The sequence below is a fragment of the Eleutherodactylus coqui genome, chromosome 12 (assembly GCF_035609145.1).
Source record: "Eleutherodactylus coqui strain aEleCoq1 chromosome 12, aEleCoq1.hap1, whole genome shotgun sequence".
NCBI classification, from domain to species: domain Eukaryota; kingdom Metazoa; phylum Chordata; class Amphibia; order Anura; family Eleutherodactylidae; genus Eleutherodactylus; species Eleutherodactylus coqui.
In genome coordinates, this window is record NC_089848.1 from 11665155 (window position 1) to 11684389 (window position 19235).

A 19235-nucleotide genomic window follows, 5' to 3' on the forward strand; every position below is an offset into this window, starting at 1 on the left:
CTGGTATAATTTGCACCAGTTCCTGATAAACTATGTGCTATTTGTTACAAAGTTGCATGAGCAGCATAAAATTAAAAAGGGTCACATCGTTTTTGCGCAAATTATGCTGGCACCAAAATTGGCCACTTTCTTGAGCAGTTTTGTAATGATAATTTCCCTTTAGGGTGTTCAGCTGCTACAGACCCTAGTAACCAGCTGCAGACTCTGTGCCAAGCATTCAGTTCTTTTGCAATGCCACCAAAGGGAAGGTGAAAACTAACACAGTAGCTATATAAGTGAAGGGGCCGACATGTCCAGTCCTTCCGGGTGGGTTGCTACTTGTAGCCACTCTGCTCTGGCTAATAGATACTGTAAGTGTTTTGAAAGAAGGGCGTTCTGTAATTTAGTATTTCAGGATTTCCTAGTACGGCATTTCAAGACCAGAGAACCCCTTAATGGCTATAACTACATACAGTATATAAAAGGCTCTAATTGCATTCATACATGCATATAAAGTAGAACTAAAGCTTTTAAAATCTTGTGACATGTCAGATGTTTTGATCGTGATGGTCTGGATGCTGAGACTCTCACCAATCACTAAAATGAATGGGAAGAAGCACTCAGCTAAACATTGGGCCTGTTCAGTTGTCATTGTGAGCGGCGTAGGGATGCCATAAACGTTCTATGGAGACCATGTAGTGCTCCAAGCAGTGAAGGAAACAGTCGAATGGGCACAGCACTGAGATGGGTGCTTCTGCCCACTCATTTTAGTGATCGGTGGGATTCTCAGCACCTGGATCCCCACCCATCAAAAGTTCCGACATGTCGTTTTGACATATCAGAAGTTTTTAAAAAATACAGTTACCATTTAATAAATATTTATAAATACTCCATTTATTTCCCTAAGGCTTCATTCCTACGAGTGCATATCGGACCGCCGTTTTCACGGCCGGCTGATATACCATGTGATCTGATCCATTGGATTCCAATGCATCAGATCACATGGCCATATTCTCATGACTTAAAGTGCCCGGCCAGCCAATATAGCGCCGGGCGATTTTACTTTGAGCCCAAAAGATAGTACTGGAAAGTATCTTTTGGCCCGGAATACGTTGCCCGCTGCTTGGCCTCCTGTGGGAGCCCATGACAGTAGCCAGAGGTGGGTTGGAGTTTAGCAGCTGCTAAACTCCCTCCCTCTGCTCTCCTCCCCACTCGCTCTTTGCAATGGGAGGGGACGGGGGCGGCGCTAGTCTCTGCCCCTGTCCGCCCCTGTCCACAGCCAGCAATGGAAGGAGGCGGTGCGGTGCTTAGCTCCGCCCCTGTCCCACCCATCCCATTGCAAAGAGCAAGCAGAGAGGAGAGCGGAGGTGAGCCTGCAATGAGGAGGGAGGGCAAAGGGGCAACAGTGTGCCCATGCCGTGTGAATGGGTGCACAAACATTAGATTTGTGCGCCCGTTCAGGAGCTTTAACGCAACAGATGGTAGCGTATATCAGCCGACCGTGAAAACGGTGGCCAATATACGCTCGTGAGAATAAGCCCTTAATGTGAATAATTCGGATTTCAAACTTGGTCAATTGGTTGAACGCTCTCTATTTTATGGAGTAGTGAAAAAGTATTTGACACATAAATTCTGCATAGTATAACTAGGCTGTGTGGTAATTCACCATTAACCCCTTAATAGCTGGACTATTTTGGGTCCTAATAACCAATTCCTTTTTTATTTTTTTCCATTGTTGGATTTCAAGAGCCTTAACTTTGTTTTACATTTTTTCGCCGACATAGCTGTCTGAGTGATTGCAGGACAAGTTATATATTTTAGTGGCACCATTTTGGGGTACATACACTACCAGTCAATAGTTTTAGAATACCTCAACTATTTCCGTTTTTATTGATATTTAAACAGTTAATTGTCTCAAATGTACTGTAAAATGAAAACATCGAACTACTGTGTTTCCCTGAAAATAAGCCCCACCCTGATTTTTGCCTATTTTTGGGGAGGCTTGAAATATAAGTCCTATCCCCAAAATAAGCCCTAGTTAGACTACATTTGAAAAAAATAAATACATTACCTAGCAGGCTTGGTCCGGGTCCCTGCTCTGTGAATTCCGTAGCTCCGCCGGGCTTCCTGCACTCCTCGGCCACCGACAGACCATCACTTCCTTGTTGCGGCATCCATAAATCCACTGCTCTCAGCCAATCACAGCCATCACGTTGGTTCAGCGGGTGCTGCATTGATTGGCTGAAATCAACGCATGCTGGTCAATCAGAGCCATCACTTCCTGGAGGTGGAATTTATGAATGCTGCAACCAGGAAATGATGTTCTGTTGGCGGCCGAGGAGTGCAGGAAGCCCGGCAGTACTACGGAATTCACAGACCAGCGGTAGAGACCCGGACCGCATCTGCTAGGTAAGCATTAATAAAATGGTTTAACATCAAATTTAATCCAGATTTTTGACTCTTCAAAGTAGCCGTCTCTAGCTGATATAAAAGCTTTACACAATCGAGGCATTCTTTCTACAATTGCATTCAGATATTGCTCAAAAAGATGGGTAAGTATAATTCAGTGTATTATTTTAATTCAGGCAGCCCTATTGAAGTGGGGTTGTCTGGTAACTGAGCAACCCCTTTAAGAACTTTCTTCAGCGTAAAGAAGAACAAGGAGTCTTGGAAGTGATGATACGGTCCCACAGAGCCCTGATTTCAACATCATTGAGTCTGTGTGGGATTACATGAACAGAGAAGGATTTAAGTAAGGCCAAATCCACAGAAGATATGTGGTTAGTTCTCCAAGATGTTTAGAACAAACTTACCAAGTTCCTTACCTAGAAAAGTTGATGTTCTTTTGAAGGCAAAGGGCGGTCACACCAAATATTGATTTGATTTACATTTCTCTTTTGTTCATTCACTTTGCATTTTGTTAATTGACTAAAAAACTACCAATACTCCTATTTTCGAAAGCATTCTTTGTAGCATTTTTTCCACACCTGCCTAAAACTTTTGCACAGTACTGTAATAAAGGTGATTACTTGCTGATGCATTGCCAGTCAGCCCTACCTATCAGAAACATAGAAACTAAATTGCCCCTGTTAGTTATCTGGAAGGATTACTGTTGAAACACATTGCAAAACTTTTATTCATTGGAGTTAGCTTACACTATTGTCCCCCTTTTGTCTGTTTCCAGGAGGTGTACATAGCTCTTCCTGGTACACTCTTGTACTTCTGAATGTGAAAGAAAGAGGTTGTCATCCTTAGCATGCTCTGACATGGACAATAAATCAACAGACCTGGACTTCTACAATGGCCTGGAAATAAATTGATGTTTCAGTACTGGTTACATGCAAAAATAACACTAAAATATTTTCTGCATTGTTCTTATGACTTACAGCAGAGGCATACGTAATCCGTAATACTGCTTAATAAGCATGCTCACACACAATGCTTTCTGACTGAATCAGAAGAATTACTTGCATTCAAAATGAAAGTGTTTTCTCAATGTGATTTTGTGGTTAATTGCAATCTATAGTGGTATACTTGCTATATCAGTAGTTTTCTAGTTAGGTAAGGTGTAATAGTATCACCTGAGGTTTACTGTAGTAAGAGAGATCACTAATAAGAAGGAACACCAGTAAGGGAGATCACTAGTAAGAAGGAGCTAATAAGAGGAAGCACGAGTAAGAGAGTATACTAGTGAGAGGGAACAATAACATAGTAACATACTAGGTTAGGCTGAATGACAATGTCCATCTAGTTCAGCCTATTTCAACCCCCTAGTTGATCCAGAGGAAGGCAAAAACTCCAAGAAGCTGAAACCAATTAGCCCATTTGGGGGAAAATTCCTTCCCGCCTCCATAATGGCAATCAGAATAATACCTGGATCAAGCTTTGATAGTTTCTACTTGACTGTACCTGACTGATCTCGTATATCTGGACTTCTCTAAAGCATTTGACGCCGTGCCGCATTATAGGCTGATATATAAAATGAGGCAGCTCAGACTGGGCGAAAACGTGTGTATCTGGGTAAAGAACTGGCTCAGAGATAGAAAGCAGAGGGGGGTAATAAATGGTTTTTACTCTAATTGGGCCACTGCTGCTAGCGGGGTGCCAGAGGGTTCAGTATTGGGCCCCATTCTGTTCAATATATTTATCAGTGACCTGATAGAGGGGCTGCACTGTAAAATATCAATATTTGCAGATGACATAAAATTATATAAGACAATTAATACAATGGAGGACAATGTGCAGCTACAAACGGACCTGGATAAGCTGGGGGCTTGGGGAGAAAAATGGCAAATGAAGTTCAATGTTGATAAATGTAAGGTTATACAAATGGGCAGGAGAAACGGATGTCACCAATATACACTAAATGGGGTACTGCTAGGGGAAAGTAATATGGAAAAAGACCTGAGGGGTACTAGTGGATTGTAGATTTAACTGGAGCAACCAATGCCAGTCAGCTGCTGCAAAAGCTAATAAAGTCTTGGGGTGCATTAAAAGAGGTATAGGGGCAAAGGATGAGAACATTATCCTCCCACTATATAAGGCATTTGTCAGGCCTCACATGGAATACTGCGCTCAGTTCTGGTCACCGGTGCTCAGGAAAGATGTCACAGTGCTTGAGGGGATTCAAAGAAGGGCAACTAAACTAATACATGGAATGACGGGACTGGAATACACAGAGAGGTTATCAAAATTAGGATTATTTACCCTGGAAAAAAGACGGCTATGGGGTGATCAAATAACTATGTATAAATACAGGAGGGGACAATACATGGGTCTCTCCCATGATCTGTTTATACCCAGGACTGCGTTGGTAAAGAGAGGGCATCCACTACTGTTAGAGGGAAGAAGGTTTCATCACCAACACAGAAAAGGGTTCTTTACTGTAAGAGCAGTTAGACTGTGGAACTCTCTGCCTGAGGACGTAGTGATGGCAAAATCCATAGAGGAGTTTAAAAGGGGACTAAATGTCTTTCTGGAGCGGAAGGATATTACAGGATATAAATCTTAGGTTAATTGTTAATCCGGGTATACAGGCAGGTAGGAACTATTAGGGGTTGATCCAGGGATTAGTCTGATTGCCATTAGGGAGTTGGGAAGGAATTTTTCCCACAAAAGGGCTAATTGGCTCCTGCCCCTTGGGGTTTTTTGCCTTCCTCTGGATCAACAACATAGGAGGTTAACAGGCTGGACTAGATGGACATTGTCTTCATTCGGCCTTACATACTATGTTACTAAGAGGGAGCACTAGTAAGAAGGTGCGCTAATAAAAAGGAGCACTAGTAAGAGGGATTACTAGTAAAAGGGGCAATAGTAAGAGGGAGCACAAGTAAGAGAAGAAGCACTATTTAATTGACACACACAGTAATAATGGAATGACAATACTGAGACATTAATAGGAGTTAGTGAACTCAATTTTGAAACTTATTACAGCAACCATACTCTTTCTTCAAAAAATAAATGACACCTGATAGAACCAGCTACAACTCACTAGAACCCAGTGTTGGATTGGAGTGCCTACGGACCACCAGTAAACTACATTCTGGGGCTCACTGAACAGAAACATGTACATATTTCTAAAATGTTGTATTCTGCCTATGAGTATATAATGCAGTGGGTGTAAAGCACTATTCATTTGGGGAGCCACTCCTGGTTCAGGGCCCTCTGGGGGATTCACCTGTTCCCCTGTGGGCCAGTGCAAGCCTGTTAGAACCTGTGCTAACATAAACACTATACATTACAGGGAAACAGGCAATACTTAAGAAATGCAATATGGAGTTATTCATAAATGATATTACAAAGGGGGAGCCTGACTGGTAAATCAGGTTTTACCAACCCATTTACTGGTGTCTAGTAGTGCTTGTATTCTACATGCTACACAGAACATCTACATAGAAATGGTGACTGTTACTGACTTCTCACCATCGATGCCAACGATTAGAGCATTGCAGAGAAGCATTATAAGATGTACTTGGACACCTCTACCTTCAGGTATCACAAATAAGGGGCTTTTGAAAGGCTCTCCTATATTTTAAAAAGTTTGCTTTCTGTAATGTCTTCCCTAGAAAACTAAAACACAAATCAAATTTACGAACAGATGAACAACTTGTTAGGTTTTATCTGTATTTACAATGCTGAAAGATTTCATTTACATTAACCCCTTCCTGCTCACAGGGCATAAGTTTACGTTCTGGCAGCGGGGTACTTCCCGCAACAGGACATAAACCTACGTCCTGGGGATAGCACGAGATCAGAAGAGATCTCGCGTTATCCGGCTGCGGGAGCCGGCTGTCATTGATAGCCAGCTTCCTGCTGCAACAGCGGGGGTGCATCGGAGCAGCACCACCCACTGTTAACACCTTCCCTGCCGCGATCTATGAAGATCGTACAATGGAAAGGGTTTACAGAGGGAGCGCGCTCCCTCTGTGATGTTATCGGGCTCTCACGATATAATTACAGAGAGCCTGGCTGGTTGGCATGGTAACAAGATGCCACCGACCGGCGTCCTGTATTACCATTGCCTATGATCGCTGTAATAAGCGATAAGGCATTGCAGGAGATTGCGATCATTGGTGCTATGATGTAAGTCCCCCACAGGAACAAAAATGGTGTAAAGAAAGATAAAAATAATGTAGAAAAAAGAAAATGTAAAAAAAACTTTTTTTGTGCTTTTTCGCATATTAGCATGAAAAAATAAAAATTAAAATCCCACATATTTGGTATCGTCGTGTCCATAATGACACGTACAATAAGTTGCACAAGCTTTTTATCCGGCACGGCAAATAGCTTTTTAAAAAAACGCTAAAAAACTGAGGCAAAATGCTCATTTTTATCCTTTTGCCTCCCAAAAAACACAATAAAAAACTGATCAAAAATGGTACCAATAAAAACAACAGGTCGTATCGCAAGAAATAAGCCCCCACAGAGCTCTGTCCATGGAAAGATAAAAAAGTTATAGGACTTTGAATGCAGCATTTTAGAAAAAAAAAGATTTTCAAAGAAAGGGTTTTTATTGTAGAAAAGTGGATAAACCTAAAAAAATGTATCTATGTCTCTCTCTTTATCTCTTTCTCTGTCTCTCTCTCTGCCTCTCTGTCTGAGTCTGTCTCTCTCTCTCTCTGCCTCTTTCTGTCTGTTTCTCTCTCTATGTCTGTCTCTCTCTATGTCTGCTTGTTTCTTTCTCTCTCTGTCTGTTTCTCTCTCTCGCTTTCTGTCTGTTTCTCTCTCTCTCTCTGTCTCTTTCTGTCTGTCTCTCTCTGTCTGTCTCTTTCTGTTTCTCTCTCTGTGTTTGTTTGTTTCTCTCTCTGTCTGTTTCTCTCTCTCTCTGTCTCTCTCTCTTGCCGAGCCGAGGATTCCACTTCAACTGTTCGCCATCCACAGCTTGCTATGAATGGCGCTTCACTCTCTATAGTGACGCTGTTGGCTGAAGCACAGCAGTGCCGCTAGACTTAACATTGTAACTTTCAACTCATCTGACAGTATGACAGTATCTCACTCAATGTATTAAAATCAAATTTTATAATTTTATGGCGGTGGTGAGGATGTCACAAATGATACCAAAATCATCCACCAAAGGTCACGCAAAGGGGTCAAAGTGTGATGCAAATAAAAGACTAGGCTCTTTTATATATATTTTATATGGGCTTGAAGCAATTTAATTTCCCTTTTCTTTGCAGAGCAGCACGGATGCCTCTGTGAGAAGCCCCGCCCCCTTCCACTGCCCACACAGTATTGCTCTTGCGTTGTGTGCGTGGGCAGTGCAAGGGGGCAGCTTGGCAGCTGAAGGAGGGACACGTGACCAGACCCATCCATCAGTGGCCTCAACTGAATAACATGATGCACAGCAGACTAGCTCATACACTACGACTGCAAAGAACTTCCTTGAAAAGAAGCAAACAGGCTCCTCCCTTGCACTCACACCGCTCTCAGATCTGCAGACAGTGTGTACACAATCTCTGCCTCTTCTCATGTAAGATTTACCTAACCTAGTAAATCCACTTATCTTTATGTTGTAGGTAATATGCCTCTCCAATTTTCTGTGGGGAAAGCAGCATAATTCTAATTAGATTGCTCTCTATTAGCTTTTCCCAGAGGAGGCAGTCAGAAAAAAGTCTCCAAAAATTACATATAAGGCCCTATCACAGTGGTGACTTAGAATAAAAGAAATAATTTTATTAGGAAGGTAATTAAAATGGAACACATAGGGGCACAACAAATGAAAAAAATAAAGGACATAATATGACAGACGTCAAAACACACAAAACACAGTTGCTGAGAATAAGTGTCAGACAACGCAGTTGTTGGTCTATTATAAAGGTGTGTTTTACATGACCAAAAAGTCCTGAGCGTTATGGCCTGACACGTGGAACCCTTGAGGTTGAAGCCACTAAATTTCTTATCCCAATTGGTAACGTCAATGATAGGAAGATGGGTATAAGAGTATTTGTGGATCAACCAAATCCAAGGAAATTATATATTTCCGGCTGCTGATTGGTCTCTCACTGGTTAATGGTGTTGTGTGACCCAGACACCATCAGTGAGCTTCGTATTGGCAGCTGTGTTAGAATTTCTTCGCAACTGTCTAAGAGGGGAGTTGGTTTCAATAATTCGAGTCTTTCCCTCATTCCCTAGCCTACCATCTGGGCTACGGACACCAGCCTTTTTTGTTTTTATCTTGTATCCATCTACCTTCTTCTGTCATTTTGACATCTTAGGGAAAAGAGGTCTGGGTGGGAATCTCTAGACAGCTTCTGAGAAATTGAGCTAGAAATGCACTAGTTCTCTTTACAACTGACATGTGCTACTTTGGAGTCCTGTCTCCAACTACTATCGACTATGTTTCGGACATAGAACTATCTTGATACACATGTCTATCTGAAGCCTTGTAAAGAAGCAGATTAGAATTGGGGTATAATCATACAGGATCTGAGTGGGCTAACTGACCTCTCTAACTAAGAGGCCGCTTTATATCTTAATCTCTGCCTTTGAAAAAATACTTTTAGGACACCAGCCTAGCGCTCCACTACGAATATTTAAGTGGGACGTTGATTGAGCTGTCTGTCCCGATCTCTGATACTATGAAAAAACCTCAGGACAGAGATTTGTAGCCCAGCGTCACTCTGCACACTTAAGTGGGACTCTGCTTTAGCCGCATATCTCGGCCCGCGGTACTGCAAAAGACCTGCGAACAAAAACCCACTCTAGGTTCTGTTCACCCTCCAATATATCTGCCAAAACAATTGTTCTCCCAGTGTCAGGACACTTGTTTCTTCATTACCTAGTCTACTTAGACTTCATAATCTCGTCCATATAACTCACAATTCTCCTGATGATCCACGTAATCAAGTGGTGAAACGCGTCGAGCAGAAACGAATGATAATAGAGCAAAAAACGAATATTGGAGCTATGGGTGTGGAATTTAAGTCCCGTTAAGTCTCATATATCTCTGAGAAACTTTCTTACGGAAGACAGTTTTTGGCACAAATATCAGTGCCAAAGACTTTCTTGAGAAACTTTTAAAGATTGGGATCATTTTCGACTCTTATATGAGAAGACTCGAATTATTGAAACCAACTCCCCTCTTAGACAGTTGCGAAGAAATTCTAACACAGCTGCCAATACGAAGCTCACTGATGTTGTCTGGGTCACACAACACCATTAACCAGTGAGAGACCAATCAGCAGCCGGAAATATATAATTTCCTTGGATTTGGTTGATCCACAAATACTCTTATACCCATCTTCCTATCATTGACGTTACCAATTGGGATAAGAAATTTAGTGGCTTCAACCTCAAGGGTTCCACGTGTCAGGCCATAACGCTCAGGACTTTTTGGTCATGTAAAACACACCTTTATAATAGACCAACAATTGCGTTGTCTGACACTTATTCTCAGCAACTGTGTTTTGTGTGTTTTGACGTCTGTCATATTATGTCCTTTATTTTTTTCATTTGTTGTGCCCCTATGTGTTCCATTTTAATTACCTTCCTAATAAAATTATTTCTTTTATTCTAAGTCACCACTGTGATAGGGCTCTCTATTAGCTGCTTTACTAGCTCTTGCGTGTTTGCATGGTCACAGCAGGACTTGGTTAAAGGGGTAAAATGAGAATAAGTTGTCTGAAAGGGGGTCTGAAAGGGGTTAAATTGTCTCAGGTGGTGGGAGGCGACACAGGTTATAGGATACAAGGCAGACAACAAAGTTACAAAAATAGCAATTCTTTATTTTAACCAAAAAATATAAAGGGAACAAGGTTATGCGATTTAGGGAAACACTTAAATTCAATGATATGGTTAGCACTAGTTAGAGGCAGTAAAGGCCCATTTAGACACAATGATTATTACTCAAAATTCACTCAAAAGCCATCTCTTGAGCAATAATCGTTGAGTGTAAATGTGCCCATCTTTCCGTTTTCTGCCGAACGACGGTGTTCACTTCAGCTTGAAAACTGTTGTTGAGCAGAACAGCTGATAAGCAGGACCGCATGCCGTGTTCTGCCTGGGGAGCGTGTGATAGACATGATAATTATTTAGTATAAAATGTCTATCGCTATTTGTATATAACCCAAATGTATTTTGCTATTGTAATGACTTTCAGCTCTGAGGAGTTCAAAGGACACACACACAATCTAATCATAGTATTTGCTCTAAGTACATAGAAGTTGCTCAACCAGTTTCTAAGAGTTAAAAGGCCATAGTGTCGTGTATATCCTGTGTTTAATACTGAGTGTTTGTCTAGCCCCCTTCCACTCCTCATCCTGAAGCTAGGTAAACAATGATTCATCACTACACGGAGATGACTTCAGCTAGAGGACGAAGTCCATACCACCTCAACACTTGGAGGGGGTGGGCAGAGAGGTGGGGGATTCTATATAAACCGACAAATGAGAATCTTATATGTTACTGATGTAATCTGTTGCACGCCCATTGAAGGGCGGTTGTCATGTGTTATAATAAAAGGCTTGAGCCTCTACACATTGTAGAGACTCTCTCCCGGTTTTAGACCAGCATTTGTGTCTGATTCTGGTTCGATGATGTGTGCACACGACACTCAATTCGGAAAGCGACAAAATACCCCAAAGCCTGCTGGAGAAATCATAATCCAGCACAATTGGCGTCTCCTGGGTGGACCGAGTTAAGAGATTTTGATTTCTTTCATTCTGGAAAAATACAGAGATCGGCAGACGGCACGCAGAACTCAGGGGCCCGAAAATCTACAGAACACGGTAAGATTGCTTTATGTAAATCTACCGATGTGATCTGGGTTCTGACTGCTTTTCTGCCTGTTCCTGATCCAGAGTGATAAATCAATGAAAGGCAGGTAATATAGTTCTTTCTTACTCGGAAAAAAGACCACCGTTTTAACCTGCTCAAGGGGTATTTTGTATGCTGTGTCTGTTATGTCTGAGACGGTTAAAAATTGTGTATACAAGACCAAGAGATAAATTCTGTGAGGGTTAATGTGTCGGGAGGGCGGACTCGGCTGTTTAAGTCTGAGGGAACACGCCAGTGACACGTGCTCCTAGGTAAAACTAGTGTGAGGTTAGGAAGATTTATGATACGTATACTTAACTTTATGATTGAGCGTGTTATGTTCTCATATGTGGAAAGGTATATACTGTGAAGTATAGCCGTGCTTTGTGACGGCTGATTTCTCCAGAATATTATTGAGGTTTTGGTCATTGAAAATAATCGTCAGTCTCTGTGTATAGCTAAATGTCCTGTCTAGGACGTGTACAGGAAGTGCTCTTCGGGATTGCTAGTAGACCTTGGGTTGATATAAAGGTGGATGAGATATATATATACCTTGAGCCGTTGTGGGTATTCTCCAGTAATCCCGTCTGTCTGGTATAATAGAAAGAATGCGCAGTGTTTATTGTTGGGGGGAGGGCTGCTGATAAGAGTGAGCTGAAAGCTTTTTCCAATTAACCCTTTCTGTTTACTTTGTTGTTCCCTGTGTTTTGTAGAATTAATGTGCATTATAATTCTGAGTGGGAAAGAGGTTATATGGAAAGGATTTGAAGAAAGCAGATTTTACAAGAGAAACACTATTGTGTCCAGAAACTTTGAATAGAATAGAATAAGCAGGTAGCATAAAGTTGAGCAGATTGAGAAGGTTCAGGCATAGACGCAGGTTGTTTAGAGAATGGGGAGCAAAGTGAGCAAGGACAAAGGTCATAGAGCTTGTGATTTGGTTACTGAACAATGGGAAAGGATCAGGAAAAGTTGCAGAAAGAAATGCCAGGTTATAGACAGATAAGATAGATTGTAGAAAGTTTTCAGAAGATGAGCAGGAAGCCTAGCAGAAAGAAATGTGTTTTTAGATTGCTAGAAGGAGGTATAACATAGTTGAGAGATTGAAGAGGGGAAAGCATGTAGGGGGGTATGTGTATTGCTTATGAACAATGTAATGTCTTTGTGTTGACTGCGGCCCCTCCCTGTAATGGCGGCCGTGCTTGCAATGTTTACAATCCAACATAGTGTGACTCTGCAGTAAATGTAGTGAGGCCTGCCCCCACCCTGAAGTTACTTCCCCCCATGTGCTCACTTTCAGGGTGTGTGATGTTACTTCCGGTCCCTCCCCATCCGGGACAGGACCTGGCCCCGCCCCTTCCTCCTCCAGCAGCCATCTTGTCTCACCTGGAAGTGCTGCTGCCCCTGGCCCCGCCCGTTCCTCCGGCAGCCATTTTGCCTCACTTGGGAGATTTGTAGCCCCGCCCCTTTCTGCCTCTGGCGGCCATTTTGCTGCATTTGGGAAGCCTATATTTCCCAATGCCACTGTATCCAGTGCTAACATCATGATTGTCTGAACAAAGGTTTTGTTTGACCAGACTTTGTTACGCTCCAAGATGTGGCCACTTTGGATGTGTGATAAGTTCAGGGAAACAAACCTTTGTGGAGATGCAGCTTGGGACATAGTAGACGACTAAGCTGGTTTATAGTGCATGGAAGATTGGAGTTGATGCATGGGGGGCAGAGGCCGGGAATACATGACAGGGGACGCTCTCTCATGTTCCCAGGGGCTCTGTTTTCCACTGCCCGCTTCTCCAATGGATACTCAGACAGATGATGTTATGGAAGGCTCCTACAGATGGAATAATTTCACTATAGTCACCCAGCAAACTTTTTCATGCAATTTGGTGAAGTAATTTTACTTTTTATGTGAAGAAAGAGGGACTGAATTGCCCAGAGTAGGATGTTAATTCATCCGTATTCTTTAGTTTTTCTTTAAGTCTTTTGTATATTCTAGTGTCAGTTTACACTGAAGCTATAATTATATTCCGACAGGAGAGTAAAAGCTAAACGCTGGCCATACCCTGAAATACTATTACACTGGGTGACGTAAAATTTTACTTGTGCTGCGCCCCCTTGTGTTAAAAAATGCTAACTGCGACCTGAAATTAAAAAAAAAAATTTTTTTTAAGGAGATTTTCGCTCAGACTTCGCTGCATACAATGTCACCTTGACCTACAAAGTGCTTGTTTTTGTGCCTCTTGGTTTACTAGTTTGAACGCAATGACTCTTTTTCCATTGAGTATTGCGGTTCAAAAGGGGGGAGGCATAGGTGATCTGGGTCATAGATGATCTAGGTGTTGTAGATCAGCTATTGGGTTTGAAAAAAAAATAAATAAATGATTTTGTGCTACAAGATTCCGAGCCATGTGAAATAGAACATCAGCACGATTATTTAGTACTAATACAGTAAGAAACTGCAGATATGCAAACAGTTACCAGAACCCCTGTTGATAATGCATATGTTGAGCTTTTTGCAGATGGTACCAGGGTGAGGATTGATGACTCCACATCGGATATGCAGTGGTCACACAACAAGATGTCCTAGAAGCAGAAGCTCTGCCTCCGCATGTCACAGTACAATAAGCGGAATTGAAGGCCCTCACTGAGGCGAGTAGAGTGGCGAGAGGTAAGACGGCAACCCTTTACACTGACTCCTGGTATGCATTTGGCATAGCTCATGATTACGGCCCAATATGGAAGGCCAGACAGTTTTTACCTCAACAGGACAACCAATTGAGAATGGTGCAACGGTACAGAGTCGCATGGAGGCCCTACTTCTACCTGACAAAGTTGAGAGTTCGCACCGATTCCTACACTGGAGAGGCGAGAGACGACACCCTCGCTGACAGCGCAGCAAAGGCAGCGGCCCTCAAGCCGTGGAAGAAAGAAGAAAGATACTGACAGCATGAGTCAGTGGTAAAAAACTTTGGACATTGACAAAAATTTGGACTTTGATATGCTAAAAGACTTTTACAGTTACAAGCCAGCAAGGAAGAAAAGAATAAATGGACTAATATGGGAGCAGCAGAAACAGGACAGCGTGTGGTGAACAATCAACAGCACTTGCCCACCACAGTTCCTGTATCCCATGATGGCCCAGCTGATGGACGCAAAGACCCACCTAGTAAAGCAGCACTGACGACGACGCTTGAAAGAGGTTGGGCGACTTCTGGGTTCTCTGTAGCTGCTGCATCATTTGTCCGGTTTAGCATGATCTATGCCATGGGTAAGTCAGGGCAGAAGTAAATTTGCCACACCACACTTGCCGGGACCACTCTACCCATTTCAGGGATTGCAAATTGACAACGTTCAGCTCCCACTTGTTGGGAAGTATGACTACGTGCTTGTTGTTGATGTCTTTGCAGGTTGGAGGCCGACCCTGTTACCAAGGTAAACAAGTAGGTAACCGCAAAGAAGCTCATGAACGAGGTAAACTGTGAATATGGGGTACCAGAGGTGATTCAGAGTCAGACAGAGGTATAAACTTCGCAGGTGAATGTAACATGTCATGTCTGCTCTGGGTGTATCCCAGGCCTTTTACATACTCTACCATCTTTAGAGTAGTGGAAAGGTGGAGAGACGTAGTGGCACGCTAAAAAGTAAGATACTTAAAAAAATGACGCCACTTTGGAAAGACTGTCCTCCAATAGCCTTATACAGTGTTAGATATGAACCCAGGGGGGATTATACATTGTCTCCCTACGAGATTGTTTGGGCTAGCCCCAAGGCTAGGTCGTTACTATCCTCAGTGGTTACAATTACAATCTGATGTGTTGACTGAGTATGTGATTTCCGTTGTTAAAGAACTAACCAAAGCCTATGCACAGGTGTTCTCTTCCAGACTCAGAGGCAGACACTGGGACACATATCTTGCAGCCTGGGGATTGGGTGTGCGTCAAGAAGTTCCTCAGGAAGCACCCTCCTGAGCCCCGATTTGATGGCCCCTACCAGGTGCTTCTGACTACTGCCACAGCTGTGAAACTAGCCGAAAGACTTACATGGATCCACGCTTCATACTGTAAGAAAGCTTCAGATCCGGGAGACCAGTCGTAGTTGTGCCAAAGACGTTACTCTGGTTAGGGCTAGTGAGAGAGGAAGGTAGCAACTGGAATCCTTAGTCGGAAGAATATGAGGGTATGGTTACCTTCTAGTATAACTCGTCCAATGCTTAAGTAGCCGCATATTCCTTCGACTATTGTACTGTGGTCCCGTGTCTAGGCGCAAGATCCCACCGCAGGCCAGATTTAGCTCAGTCCAGCTGGTTATATGACTTATATACCCGGGGAATACAATATGTTTGCGCCACTGATAACGTCTGGGGAGAAGACTGCCGTTATTGGGGATTAGTGGGATGGAACGCAGGAACAGACTAGTCCTATAAACCGCGAAGTGCCTTAAATAAGAAAAATAGGAGCGGGAAATCCCTAATTAGTCGTATAACCCTCCTTGAGAATAATAAGGACAGCAGGTATTGGAAGGCTGAACTTAGTATGTTGCTTGGTTTTAATGCGGTTTTTACATTAACCATGGGAGATCCAAGCCCGGGGGACGGGGAGACTTATAGTCTGGGGACATACCGGTACGGGAGGATAGATCCCTTAGGGAAGTTTAAAATAAGGGATATGGTAGATGCAGCCGAATGGAAGCCTTCACTTAGTCCCGTGCCCATAATTAACCCCCTCCGCCGTAAGATAAAGACCTTGACGAACATGATGATCATAGCCGACCCTACCTTTTGAGGACACCTTGACAGTAGCGACTGGCTACTCTGACCAGAATCTCTGGTTGGAGTTGATGAGGTACAATGCTAACAGGAGCAACAAGTCTAACTGTTGCGTGTGCGGTAGTGCCCGACCACACTCGGGGATGGTCCCCCTAAATCTCCCTGTAGATGCTGAAGAGTGGTTTATTAGTCTCTTCACGAACATTTCCGCTAATTACACTGTCCGTGAGAAATGGAAGAAGGAATACTCTATAACTACTTAAGTGTTTTGCACCGGAGAGAGTATTACTGACTACCCTGGAAACTACACCTGCCGGGCAAATAGGCAGGGTGGAGGGAGATTTTTGGGGAACTCACCAACGGGTATTGCTCCTCCTACAGTATGATAGGAGGGGAATAGATGCAGAATCAGGTCCAGTCCTTAGGAGACGTTTACTGGCTTTGTGGAGACATGAGGTAGAGGACCCGCCTGGAGGGTAATTGGACAGGGGAGTGTGCCTTAGTAAAGCCCTTATGCTCCTCCACATCCTGTCAGACACCAACGTTTCCCTTGTTTGAAAAAGATGAAGAGCCAGTTCCGATAATGCCAACCACATGCGCTACCAAAGAAAAAGGAGAAATGTACTAGTACTGTGCCTGCCCCGATCTCCTAAGATGGATTGTCAGTGGAATTCCCATTTGCCTAGGGATAGTGCAGAAGACCTTAGGTTCCGGCGAGGGCACACCCTGTGGGGTGTTAACTTGTACAGATAGAGGGTATGGATGCCCGGAAATGAGCCCAGGGAATCCATGGCCTCCCTCTGAGGTAAGGTAGGGATCCCCCCCCTCCTAGGAGTAGGGACTTACGGGCAGTGGGAAAGCCCTGACGCAAGGGTGAGGCGACTTGGACGTGTTCACCATTAGGACTATCTCCAGGAGGGACATTGGTGTGGGTGAAGATTAGGGAGTCCCACGCCGTGCGTACCTGTTCACGCTACTAGTATTGTAACATTATGCTAGAGCGAGAAGAGAGACCCCTGGTGGTAGTTTTGATCTACACGTGTACATTGACGTCATAGGATAGCCAAGGGGGGTACCTGACGAGTTTTAAAAATTAGAGACCAAGTTAAAACTAGATTCGAGTCAATTTTCCTGATCATTAGGGTAAATAAACGTTGACTGGATTAATTATGTTTATTATAATTAGCAGTGGTTTATAAATTATACTAGAGACGCCTTATAGGGACTAGTCGACCAATAGGACCTACCTCGACTATGACTTTTTTAAAAATAGAATGGCCTTAGAGACGACTTTAGCTAAAAAGGGGAGTGTCTGAAAGATGATAGGGGAGACTTGTCATACCTACATCCTAGACGACACGTGACCCGCGGGTAAAGACGCAGTTGCTATTAAGAAGCTGACCACACTAACTAAAAAGAGCTAACTTTTGGGACCAGCACTCGCCATGGATGAGCGGGTGGTAAAGGATCCTGGCACAGACGGGCGTCGCTGTTGTATGTGAACTGATGGTTACCTTTTCTGTTCTAGTCTGCTGTGTTATCCCCTGTGTCAGAGAGACCTGTGAAACTGATGCTGGAAAAGCCGCTCCCACCATGAGTTTGCTGAATGCAAACCCAGAAGGAGTGGACAAGTCCTACACCCCCTTGAAGACCCTAAAACGAACCTTCAACGCGCTCCGGTTATAGGCTCATGCGCAGAAGACTGTGAAAATTAGATAAAGAATTAGAGGATAGACATTTTAAGGGGGGATTGTGATAGACATGATAATTATTTAGTATAAAATGTCTATCGCTATTTGTATATAACCCAAATGTATTTTGCTATTGTAATGACTTTCAGCTCTGAGGAGTTCAAAGGACACACACACAATCTAATCATAGTATTTGCTCTAAGTACATAGAAGTTGCTCAACCAGTTTCTAAGAGTTAAAAGGCCATAGTGTCGTGTATATCCTGTGTTTAATACTGAGTGTTTGTCTAGCCCCCTTCCACTCCTCATCCTGAAGCTAGGTAAACAATGATTCATCACTACACGGAGATGACTTCAGCTAGAGGACGAAGTCCATACCACCTCAACACTTGGAGGGGGTGGGCAGAGAGGTGGGGGATTCTATATGAACCGACAAATGAGAATCTTATATGTTACTGATGTAATCTGTTGCACGCCCATTGAAGGGCGGTTGTCATGTGTTATAATAAAAGGCTTGAGCCTCTACACATTGTAGAGACTCTCCCAGTTTTAGACCAACATTGGTGTCTGATTCTGGTTCGATGATGTGTGCACACGATACTCAATTTGGAAGCGACAAAATACCCCAAAAGCCTGCTGGAGAAACCGTAATCCAGCACAAGCGTTGATAACTGCTGATTGCATTGTATCAGCTTTTCTCAGCTGTCAGCTCTGCCAACAGATCAAAAGGAATGTAATCAGAAAACAGCAGGTTGTCTGTTCCCTGAATACGGCTCCCGGCGGCTCACACTCTGCTACTTGGCGCTAACAGGCATTAGTACCAAGTAGTAGTTTATGCAAAATGATTGCTCATAACTTCATAAGCCATCTTTTGAGCGATCATCTTTGCAGTGTAAATGCACCTTAACAGGTACTACATGCAATTGTTAATTAGACTAACAACAGTTCACAACAGAGATAAAACAAGTGATATTTTCTCACTAACTGATAAAGCAATAATAATCACATGGTTCGTAGATAACTGAAGTAGCAGCCACAACTGGCGGGTTTGTAAATACTTTAGCAATTACGTCCCGGGCTCATTTACACGAAAGTCTCAGTCCTTTCAGTAAGTGTTTGAGCTGTGAATGTACTATGTCCCACAGAAGTGTTATACAACTAGCAGGCCTGCATAGCTCCTAACAGTTACTATACGTGTGTACCTGTTCAGCTTTTATCAAGGCCGGCTTCACACTTACAACTCGATGTCGATGCTTGCTTCGCTTTCTTCGGAGTGGCTTGATCTGTTAATTGTGCAGAACGATACCACACTCTCTTTCGCAGAATGTCAGACCCTATCAGCAGCTCTTTCGCAAGCATGGATGCTCTCCGTAGCATCAATTTTGGAGTGGAGTTTTGGAGATAATCAAAAAAGTATATCTTGTTGACAATGGTTTTGACCCCAAGTTTTGCATGTTGGGTGTTGCATTTGCAGGGTTTCTGTGTCTCTCCACCCCTCCAGTCCAACTCCAGCAGCTCTTCCATCCTACCGCTCCCCTCTGTCTCATA

At 43.2% G+C, this 19235-nt stretch overlaps 1 long non-coding RNA gene across 1 annotated transcript; it reads left to right on the forward strand.

The window, feature by feature from the left end:
• Positions 1 to 10523: 10523 nt before the first annotated feature.
• LOC136586760 (uncharacterized) lies at positions 10524 to 18245 on the forward strand. The gene is made up of 2 exons (XR_010787330.1): positions 10524 to 11204; positions 17526 to 18245. It is a non-coding gene; the product is annotated as an uncharacterized lncRNA (long non-coding RNA).
• Positions 18246 to 19235: the final 990 nt, after the last annotated feature.